At 37.6% G+C, this 12,258-nt stretch overlaps 1 protein-coding gene across 1 annotated transcript in view; it reads left to right on the forward strand.

Annotated features, from left to right (window-relative positions):
- Positions 1 to 1,386: 1,386 nt before the first annotated feature.
- CA1 (carbonic anhydrase 1) overlaps positions 1,387 to 12,258 on the forward strand; it is a 52,484-nt gene continuing 41,612 nt past the window's right edge. The window contains 1 exon segment of the mRNA NM_001305891.1: positions 1,387 to 1,458. The gene's annotated coding sequence lies outside the window, so the exon portion shown is untranslated.

Here is a 12,258-nt window from a genome sequence, read left to right on the forward strand (position 1 = left end):
AGAGATGAAAAATATTGAGAAATTAAAACCACTTCCAAACGGCCTCTTCTCCTGTATCGGGGTGCCCCCTCATGGCAAGTGGCAACTGCACTTGTGTTTTGTCAATACGTACCACAGGTGGGCTACCCAATGAACAACTGCATGCTCTCACCATATGCCCAACAAAAGCCACTGTCTTCCTCCAGTCCCATTCTTTAGTAATTTCCCTTTACCTAAATCAAGGTACAGTTTTCCAGTCTAAAGATAATGCCACAAAACTATATTGTGTCCCAACCAACAAAGGTGCTTATCCCCTCTACTTTGCCCTTCCATTACCCTGAAACTGGAAGCCATGAGATGCATTCTGGCCTCTCTTGGCATTCCTATTTATGTAAATGTTAATTATTCTTTCCCCATCCAGCCAAACGTCATTGATGTGCCACATTCGTACCTATAATACTGGGACTCACCCTTGCTCTAGGACTCACTGCGATGGCCACAAGGACCATTGCTTTAGTCCGAGAGTCAAAAATAATTGATGCTACCCTACAAATGTCCAAAACTCTAGTATATCATATTTCTAAATTACAGCAAATATTAGTCCTGCTAGACTGGGGAGCTTCGGCAAAAATGTTTTTTGACAGTAAATTTGTCCTTGATTATATATTAACTAGTCAAAGAGGTGCTTGTAACATTATTAGAGCTTCTTGTTGTAGGTGGGTTAACACCACCAATCAAGAGGTCACTAACAGAAAGCCTGGATCACAAAAACCATCACCCTAAAGAAAACATGCCTTACATGTTTAACGCACTCTGAAATTCAGTCAAAATATGACTAAAGGCCCTTGCCAAGACTGATGTATTCTCCTGGCCAACACCAAACAAATGGGAGCCTGGTTACAAGTCAGCCTTCCGGGACTTGTCACATTTCTACTTGGTTTCTTCCTTGTTACTGTCATAATAAAATGTTTTCCATGCTGTTTAGTGCAATTTAGGCCCTATTCTGTAGAAGTCTCCTCTACTGTTCAGGCCACTCAAATACCCCAAATAATTGAGTTCAAAATCAACATCAAGATAGAAAGGAATCAGTGACTAAATATATTTCATATATGGTATTTTTATTGATTATGGTGCTGTCTTGACCTAGTTTTGAGGCCTCGGCTAGAGGCTGGTCAGTTTCCTTTCTTGAGCAGCCGATTAAATCCACACCCCAACCACTTCCCTTATCAGGTTCTCACACTCCGGGGCCACTATGTACCCACTCTAATCACCACAGGGCCAGACATCAGACACTTAAGGACACAGCCCATGCACCAAAGCCCGCCAAAATTGTGCAAATTTTCAAAATTATTCAACCTAGCTAACCCCACCCTTTTTGCTATACATAAGCTGCCCTTTCCCCCTCCAGCTTGTGGTATCCAGTCCTCAGGTGCAACCCCCTGCGTGGTCCTCTGTGGCAGCCTTCTCTCATTCGGAAGTGTAAGTAACAAAATTGAAGTGTTTTGTCTGACTGCTAAAGAATCTTTAAATCTTATAAAATACAGTCCTACCTACATCTTAATTACTATTCAATGAATGAAAGCTGCAAAGTTTTAAAAACCCTTATAGTTTTTCTAAACCTTCTATATTTGTCAAGCAAATCTCTGGAAATCTGGAAATATGAAAAGGATAATATAATATTCTGGCCTCTCTTTTTTTTTTTTTTTTTTTTTTTTTGAGACAGAGTCTCATTCGGCCGCCTATACTAGAGTGCAGTGGCACCATCTCTGCTAACTACAACCTCTGCTTCCTGGGTTCAAGTGATTCTCCTGCCTCAGCCTCCCGAGTAGCTGGGATTACAGGCGTGTGCCACCACACCTGGCTAATTATTGTATTTTTAGTAGAGAGGGGGTTTCACTATGTTTGCAAGGCTGGTCTTGAACTCCTGACCTCAGGTGATCTGCCCTCCTCGGCCTCCCATAGGGCTGGGATTACAGGCATGAGCCACTGCGCCCGGCCAATATAAATTACCATTTAAACTTATTCCATGACTAATCTTCAATTTGAGGTTAATTCCCCTAAACAATTAATGCAATTGATAGATTTGGTTAATTAAGTTCTTTTAAATATCATATATTATATCAATTACAAATTCAGTCTACCTGAATCTCGCCAACATTTCAAATGCCTGACACATTAGTATCTTTTATACATCTTGCAAGTTTAAAAAAGGAGGGAGGGGGTTCTAATAATTAAAGCAATTCCAGTAAAAGTAATAAATCAAATGTATGCAGTAGTAAGTTATGTTCTCTTAAACATTCAAACACTGCATATAGACTGAAGAAAATGCTCTTGTACTTTAAAATTGAAATTATACGGTTCATATAACTGATTTTCTAATATATCAGGTTCTATCAAATGCTTCAAACAACTTAACAATCTATCATAGATTATCCCAATGATTAAATAATTAAATTTCTAAAGTTAATACAAATATGTTAATATTGTGGATTTGACTAACTTCAACATTCTTATAGTTATTTCTTTCTTCTCCCAGTATTTTAAAGCCACTTATGCAAATAAAGAGAATAGATAGATGTATGATCTGACTGGGCCAAGGATACTGTATCAGAGAATCAAGTCCAGGGTTGAAGTGTCAGTTAAAGAATTTGAGAGAGGGGCAGGGACCTAATTAGGTACCACACATGCTCAGGGACCACACAACACAAAAGTCAATCTGCTGGACATCTCCTTGAGGTAACAGAGCTTTCCAAACTCACACCAGTTCATGCAGTCCGGTATATCATGTGTACCCTTACCTAGTTTTTTTTATTTATTTATTTATTTATTTATTTATTTATTTATTTATTTATTTATTTTTGAGACAGTGTCTCACTCTGTAGCCAGGCTGGAGTGCAGTGGCGCGATCTTGGCTCACTGCAACCTCTGCCTCCCGGGTTCAAGCAATTCTCTTGCCTCAGTCTCCCGAGTAGCTGGGACTACAGGTGTGTGCCACCACACTCGGCTAGTTTTTGTATTTTTAGTAGAGACAGGGTTTCACCATGTTGGCCAGGATGGTCTCGATCTCTTGACCTCTGATGATCTATCTGCCCGCCTCAGCCTCCCAAAGTGCTGGGATTACAGGCGTCAGCCACCACGCCCAGCCCCCTTACCCAATTTTTAAAGTTACCTCTTTTACAACTTTTTTGTTTTTTTTAGACAGAATCTCACTGTTACCCAGGCTGGAGTGTAGTGGCATGATCTCTGCTCACTACAACCTCTGCCTTCCGGTTCAAGCAATTCTTGTGTCCCAGCCTCCCAAGTAGCTGGGATTACAAGTATGCCCAAGTAGCTGGGATTACAAGTATGCATCACCATGCCCGGCCAATTTTTGTATTTTTAGTAGAGAAGGGGTTTCACCATGTTGGCCAGGCTGGTCCAGAACTCCTGACCTCAAGCAGTCTGCCAGCCTGGACCTTCCAAAGTACTGGGATTAAAGGCATGAGCCACCATGCCTGGCTTCTTTTATAGTTTATAATTGTGTAATTTGATAGGTGAAATTCCCTCTACAGGATATTATTTACTACTCGACTGAATTTAATGTCTTTATTGCCTGATTGGAGTCAACTTGCTTTTTACATGTTTTATATCCAGTTCAATATCAATAATCCTATTATCATTTTATTGACTATTCCCTACGTGATTAACACTATCTACTGAATACTGTATCTTAGAATATTACCTACATTTGCATCAAGCTCATGATCTATAACTCACCTACATCCACCGTTCTAGTTTTGAAATTTGGGATAGCACGTGCCAGGATATAGTTGTTCTGCCTGAGTCTTCGCTGCACCTCGAGTTATTCTGAGTTTCATCCATCTTATCTGAACATCTTCTGTGCTCTGGATTTTATTCCTCTCCAAGAGACACAAACTCATTTAGAGCATGTAGATCTTCCCTTGGGATGTTTCTATGTATTTTATTCCTTGTTTCTATCATGCCAACATTTGTTCGAAGCTTTCTATTTGTTCTAATTTTTTTTTTCAAAAGAAAAGGAAAAAACCAGGACTTTTATGGCACCACTGGTCAGTGTAGGGCAGGTGGGTGGGACACAGCATTAGATGTGCTAGTTGGGCAGAACTGTGCTGTTACTTTTCTGAAAGGGGTAAAAAAAATACATAAAATAAAACAGTGCCATGCCAGGACAGGCCAGCATGAGATAGGTGAGTTATTCCCTCCGTAGCCTTCCTTCCAGGTTGTTTTATGTGTCTTTCCTTAATGTGTCCTTACTGTCTAATTAGGTTTCTCTCATTGCCCTTATCTTAATGTTTTACAATTATCTAAGGTGGAATAGCACAGTGGAGAGAAGCAAAAATGTTGGAGTGAGATAGACTTGGGCAGAGGTGGCAATATTATAAAAATAATGATGCTTAAGCTGCAAGACCATTCATTGGCTTGATTTACTTCCAAGATCCCAGAAGGGCACAAGAAATGTTTTATATAAAATTTGCAAAAGATATTTAACCACAATCAGTCAACCCCATTATCATTTTACTACAACTGTCCGGCATCATATTTCCTGTATCAGGTGTTGTTGGAGAGGCTGCGGGCATTTTTGAGACCGAAAGGGAGGATGTTGAATTGAGAATAATTTTAGTTTGGCTTTAGTGGGACATATTTATGTGGGTATCAGTCATTTCTGTATATTGATAGTTTATTGCTAGCCATTCAGGGTAGCACCCACTATGCCAAAACAAATAATGCAGGGCCAGAAGTCACATCGAAAAGTGAAAGTGTGCTTCTTAATGGCTCCCAGGTTCAGAAATTTGTAGGTTATTGAAGAGAAACAGATGGTGAAATGCACAGAGGCAGAGCAAATCCAGGGAAAAAAATTTCAACCATCCAATGTGTAAAACTGTAAGCAGAGAATTCCTTTTTAGAATTTGACCAGAAAACCTAGTTAAGACAGGTTCTCTCAGGAATGTATCTGATAATGTCTTATGCACAATTAAAACCACATAATACGTTACAAAATTTTTTTGATGAAAATAGTGCAAAATTAAAGAATCCTGTGTATTAAGACACAAACCTATAGCAGTACTTCAAATGTGTGTGAAGTTTTATGAATCCCAATATTAATAAGAACAAACACAAATTTTAATCAACCATGCTTGAAATAAGACTGAAATATCTTTCTATTCTCTCTACAGAAAATAATACAAAATTTTTGTCATATGAAGAGATAATTCGGAATCATGAAATTTAAATATAGATAAAAACTATTAGAGAATTGTGTCTGGCAGTGGCTGAATATAAATTTTTTTTTATTTTGTGATATTTTTGATATTTAACTTTGTAAAATATTTGATTTATTATAAATCATTTTCTTGTTCTATATAGATATTCACTTTAGTCACTAATTTTTATTATTAATTTTGTATTCTTTTTGTGGTGAAATTAAATTTACTACTTTAAACATTTTAAGGTATACAGGTCCGTGGCAGTAAGTACATTGACATTGCTGTGCAACCCCCATCGCGCTTCATCTCCATAACTTTCTCATCTTTCCAAACTGAAACTCCATATTCATTAAACAATAACACGCCACTCCTTCCTCCCCCGAGCTCTGGCAACAATTACTCTATTTTCTAACTCTATAAATTTGACTATTCTAGGTATCACATATAAGTGGAATTACACAGTATTTGTCCTTTTCTATCTGGCTTATTTCACTTAGCATAGTATCTTCAATCTTCATCCATATTGTAGCATGTATCATTTCTTTTTAAGGCTGAATAATATTTCCATGTATGAACAGTAGTACCCCTTATCTGCGAGGATACGTTACAATACCTGAAACCATGGATAGTACCGAATCCTATAAACACTATGTTTTTTTCCTTATATAAACACACCTATGACAAAGTTTAAATTTTAAATTAGGAATAGGAAGAGATTAACAACAATAACTAATAATAAAATAGAACAACTATCACAATATTTCATAATAAAAGTTATGTGAATATAGTCTCTCGCTCTCAAAATATCACATTGTACTGTACTCACTCTTCTTGTGACGGGAGATGTTGCAATGCTTCTGTGATGAGATGACAGGAAGTGAACGATGTAAGCATTGTGATGTAGCCATAGCCTTTTAACCTTCTGTGTTCCTGAATCGGTGTAACCAGCCCTTACTTGTAGTAAGCGGCTTGGTGTCACTCATTTCTTGCTTGCTGAAGTCTTCGCAGATGCTCAGTGCTTTCTCTTGCAACAAGTTGTTATCAGAACATGTTTTCTAATTATGTCTTCCACCCACACATTTAATGCCTTTTCCATCTTAACTAAACACCCAGCATGTACCGTAGCTGTAACTTTTACAGTTTCAGTTGCAACAGCAACACTAGCACGAATTTCTTTTTCCTCCTTCACAATTGCCTGGATAGAAGATTTGATTTTACCATAGATCTTAGCAACCTCAGTATATGACTTTTTTCCTTCCCTTATTAAGTCAAGAGCTTTCACATTTTCACTTAAAGGGAGGACTGGTGGCTTCTCTTTGGCACATCCAAATTACCAGTGTCACAAGTCTTGGGCTTTGGGACCATTATGAAGTAAAATAAGGGTTTTACTTACACACAAGCACTGCAACATGGCAACAGCAAATCTGATAACCGAGAAGGTACTAAGTGACTCAGGGGAAGGCAGCGTGTACAGAGGCGATACGATGGGCAGAGGGGAGATTCACGGCACCACAAGGATGGAGTGGGATGCTGTGAGATGTCATCACACTACTCAGAATGGCATGCAATTGAAAATGTATTAATTGTTTATTTCTGGAAGTTTCCATTTAATAATTTTGGACTGTGGTGGATCATGTGTAACTGAAATGGAGGAAAGCAAAGCTTTGGTTAAGGGGGAAACTACTGTACACATAGTGCCACATTTTGTTTATTCATTGATCTGACCATAAACACTGGGTTTGTTTCCACCTTTGGACTATTGTGAATAATGCTGCTATGAACACAGCTGTACAAATATCTGTAGCAGCCCCTGTTCTCACTTCTTTCAGATATATACTCAGAAGTGGAATGCTGGACCGTAAGGTGGTTCTATGTTTAATTCTTTGAGGAATCACCATACTGCTTTCCACAATGGTGACAGCTCTTCACATTCCCACCAGAAATGCACAAGGGTTCTAATTTCTCCACATCATCACCAACACTTGTTTTCTGCGGTATTTTTGTCTGGTTGGCTTTTCTTTTTGTTTCATAGTAGCCATCTGATGAGTACAAAGTGCATTCTTTTTTAAAAAGGGCCTCCCGAAAACCTGGGTCTTCCCTGTGGTCGGGTCTGAACTTTAGTTCTACCATGGCATATGGTCCATCGTCCATGATTTTGTTTCCTGGCTTATAAAATGAGGATTAAAAAAAACATGCCTCTAGGATTGTTTTAAAGATTTGGTGAAATAATATATGTGAAACCATTAGCATGGAATCTACACTTAAAAAGTAACAATCCCTTTCATTATTATTTACTTACACATCTTTCTCCTGTACAACATTTTGAGCTTCTCACTCTTTTTTTTTTTTTTTTTTTTGGTCACAACACCCAGCTTAGGACCTGACATATACTTGGTGTTTAATGGATGTTTGATGGTTGAGCTTAAACTCATCCATAGAAGACAGGCCACAATTCTTTTAGTCACAATGCATATAGAAGTTCAAAAGTTCCTCAGTGAAGAGAAACTGGAAGCAAATATCAGAACCTTGCTGCTCTGTAATTCACTGAGTGCAATTAAGTCTTTATCAACACAGTACAATCTTTACTGTTCTCATTCTCTAAAGTAGCTTCACTCATGCTCAGTAGATGATTTTATTTTTCTCATTAAGTTGTAAATTATATTACCTCTCTAGGTATTGCTTTAGACAAATATTTGTATTGGGTGGATCCTACCTGACTACTGTTGACAAGATTCTGGTGCACCAAAGGGCAAGACAGCCTCAATGGCATGTGATTTAGGATGCTGCCTCAGCTGGGCTGATTTCTGCTTGGGTGTACTACACACGGCATTAAAGCCTGAAATATTCAGAGATCCCATTCTTTGGGGGTTGCCTTAGGATTCATGAAAGCCCAGCAACTGTATTCAAAATTGTGAGCATGTGTGTATATGCACACGTACCTGAGAATATGTGCACTTTCAAAGGAAACAAACCTAACTTTTATCATAATTTCAAAGGAATGCATGACCAAAAGAATTAAGATTAACAGACCTAGAAAGCCTAGGGCACCAGAATCATTACCGAGCCAGAGGCTTACCTTTAGGAAAAGAAACATGTCTTGAAACCATTTGTGGTATGAGTTCAGATCTTAGGGGAGATAGAACCCCCAATTACTAGGACCAAGGCACAGAATCAGCTAACCAAACTCCAGGGATGAAGAGTCATTGGAGTTGAGAGGGTAATTTAAATCTCCTTTAAACTCCCTCTACCTGCACACAAGATAGATACAGAATCCGTGGATCCATCCCAAAAATGGCAGTAGTCATTACAGCTGGGAGCTATTCAGAGAGGCATTCAGATATCACACTGTGCCACATGTTAAATGCAGACAAACAAAGGTGATAGAAGAATTATGACATCAAATTTAAAATTCCTAGAAGTATCCAGAATAGTACGAAAATGTAAATTTAACACTTCTAAGATCCATTTAAACTTAACAATGGCAAGTTATATTTTAACCTATTTTGTGTCTTAATCTGATAAGAAGAAATTTGAAATTGTGCATCTTTTAATACAGGACTGATTAAAATAATTTCTGAGAAAAGTCAATAAAAATGAATATTAGCTAAGAAAGTCTAAGACATAAATTTTAAATAGTGTATCTGTACATACTTATACTACACGTTGTCATAAATTTTGAGAGTACTTTTTATTTTTAGAAAATTGAAATTACTTTCTATTTACTCTCTGTAAATAAAAAGCATTTCTACTGAGACATGGTTACTGAGTTGCATATTTACAGAAATGAGCTAGAATGTTTTACTCTCTAACTACAATAAAATCATCCAAGGTGATCATAAAGTTCCCATATCTCTTTCTAAAGAATAAAAATAAAATAGAACAAAGCTAAAAGATTTTTGAAGTTTTTTTTTAAAAAACTCCAAGGTTTTAGTACTATTAAAAATGCCTAAGTTTAGAGGGTTTTGATTCAATTTCCTCTGAATTTCACTCTTCCCATGATAACCAGTCACTACCATTTGTATCCCCAGAGGTCTGAATGAAGTCTGAACAAAGCTTACTTCAATTGATTTCCTGCCAATCTGAGATAGACTGAGACTGTCAAAGTGAAGGAAAACCAGTATAAATAAACATATAAAATACAAGAAGCATAAATCCTTATGGGCTTATAAATTACAGGTATTAATATATAACCATCACTAGTTCTCTAGAACAGTCCTAACCTATTCTATGGCTGTGCCATCTAGCCCTTAATGACGGGGTTCAGCTTCAAAGACAGCTGATTCAATTTCCCCCCATTTCGGTTGCTGGCCTAATTCTGAAAGGTTTGATGTCATGTTATTTCTCACTACAGAGGAAGTAGTTTGCTAGCCACATTAAACCCTATGTAGCCAGATTCTAAGGATCTTAACTTAGTTGGTCAGATATTACTTGGCTATTTGTCGAATTGTAATCCTATCCTCTACATGCAAGTCCAGGACTATAACAGTTTCTTAATCATAAGTAAAAGTAATTTCCAATTAATAAGAAACAGACTAACATGGGTAACAGGCATAAGGGATGAATGGAGAACATCAAGATTGACCCACCATAGTGCCAGGGTTCCCATTCATTTCCCTTTCAGGTAGCCATTTGCAGTATACTTTTAAAAGAGAACCCTGTTCACATGCTTTCTCTTAAGTACAACTTTTGCATCAACCAAAGATGAACTAGCTATTATGATACAAAGGACCAAGGGAAGCTGCTCTGGCTAAACATCTCCTTCTTGCTGGCCCTACCAGTCCATGGCATTTTATTGTTTAAAATGCATTTCTTTACTTAAGATCTTTAAAATCACCATGTAAAGCAAAGATGTGACTAGAAGTTACCACATTAAGCTATTTTCTGTCATTAATGCATTGATATGAATTTGTTTCAAGATGGTTAACTAGCCAAGGTTACTCATTGAATGTTGGAGAGATGCGTCCTAGGCAAGCCGGGGTGATCTCCAAAGTGGGGTAACCAAGAGCATTAGGAAACTGAAGTTGGAAAAGAGAGGGTAGCATGAAAGATGAAATGTGATGTAAATAAGGCTGTAGCAGGGCAAAGTCATTTCACAGATCTGTAAACAAACTGCAATGCTGACCTCTGGTTTCCCTAACATAAGAGCTTTCGCAAAGTAAACATCTTATTTAAAAATAATAGCTCAAATAGCCATGCAATTATGATGCACAGTTTAGCTGAGATGGAGAAGAATCTCAGAGGGAAGAACCCAGAGATTAGGGTTCAAGGCTGGGAGAGAAGTGACTACTTCCTTGGAAATGTTCCTAGGTGTCCTGATCTGCCACTGAGCTACTGCCTTCAAACTCAAACTGCAAGGGAAGCTTTTTTCTAGCTTCCCTGGAAAAAACCCATGACCCCAAAATCCTTCCCTTGAAGCTCTGTCCAGAGACTTGGTACCGCTTCAGGTAGAAAATCTGGGAAGGAGGACCTGCTGGAAAGTTATAAGACTGGCGTGACAGTGACGAGTCCGGAACCTCCTGGCTCTGTTGCACAGTGCTTAAACTCCCTTAGAAATGAGGCATTGCCCCGAAGATAGTATAAGGTTATAATTATCTAAAGTTTTCTTTTTTTTTTTCCATGTTTCTCTTTCCCCAAAAAAAAAAAAGTTTAAGAACAATGAAAAATCAATCTTGAACAATTATAGGGAAACTCAAAAGAGCACACTGTGCATTTCAGCTGCTTCAGTCACAATGAAACAATCATTAAAGAGATATTATGTTTGTTTCACACAAAGAAAATGTGAAAAGAACACCTCCGTATTTTTAAAGCAATCATGTACCACAACTAAAGACGGGTAAAACTTTTAAATGTTAAATTTGGCCAGGCTCGGTGGCTCACACCTGTAATCTCAGCACCTTGGGAGGCAGAGAAGGGTGGATCATGAGGTCAGGAGTTCAAGATCAGCCTGGCCAACATGGTGAAACCTTATCTCTACTAAAAATACAAAAAAATTACCTGGGCATGGTGGCACATGCCTGTAGTCCTAGCTACTCAGGAGGCTGAGGCAGGAGAATCACTTGAACCTGGGAGGCAGAGTTTGTGGTGAGCCGAGATTGCGCCACTGCACTCCAGCCTGGGCAACAGAGTGAGACTCTGCCTCAAAATAATAATAATTATTATTATTTTAAATTTAATTTAATTTTTTAATTTTAAAATTACAAATGATTCGTAAACATTCTGTCCTCTCTTCTTTCAATATTTTGTTTTTGTTTATTTTCTAATATGTATAACTAGCTGGAAACTTCTACAATTCATATTCTTTTATAAGCAATGAAAAAATAAGTGAGATTTAATACATAGAAATAATTTTCTATTATTCTTAAATACTTTTGTTTTATTTAATGCTTTTGTTTTATACAACATACAAAATACTACCGCAGCACATGTAGTGTAATAGACAGCTTAGTCATAGTCTTACTTTTTAAAAAATTGTATATCATACATAATCTCAACCCCAGTATCAGATCTATCACTTGTGTACATCTTGCCTTTATTCCTATTCTTGCTTCTGGAAATCTTAGCCATTTCTGACAAAGGGTATACAAGGAATATTTCTAAAGCAGTGGCTCCCTAAGTGTGGTCCTCAGAGCAGCAGTATCAGCATCATCTGGGGCTTGCTAGAAATGCAAATTCTCAGCTTCCATTCCAGGCCCACTGAATCAGAAACTCTGAAGGTGAGGCTGGGCAATCTGTGTTTTAACAAAGCCCTCTGATGCACAGAAATGTTTGAGAACCGCTCGCTTAAAGGAACCACAAAGCAAAGATTTTTTTTAAAGGTTTCAGAACTTATCCCTAGCTTTGTTTTTCTCTTTCCAATCATTTAATTTAAAAGTTTTCTCTTATGCCACAGAGTTGAGTGAGATTCCCCTGACTCCCTTGGTTTTTTTCAAACAAGCGTATTTATTTTCCTCTTAGGAGTATAATCATCATGTAGATCGTACAAAATAAAATAACTTCTCCATGTGTTCATCTGGTTAGGAGATTTCCAATTTTATAAGGCAATAAAACAATATTCAAA

This window comes from Macaca nemestrina, chromosome 8 (genome assembly GCF_043159975.1).
Source record: "Macaca nemestrina isolate mMacNem1 chromosome 8, mMacNem.hap1, whole genome shotgun sequence".
NCBI lineage: Eukaryota > Metazoa > Chordata > Mammalia > Primates > Cercopithecidae > Macaca > Macaca nemestrina.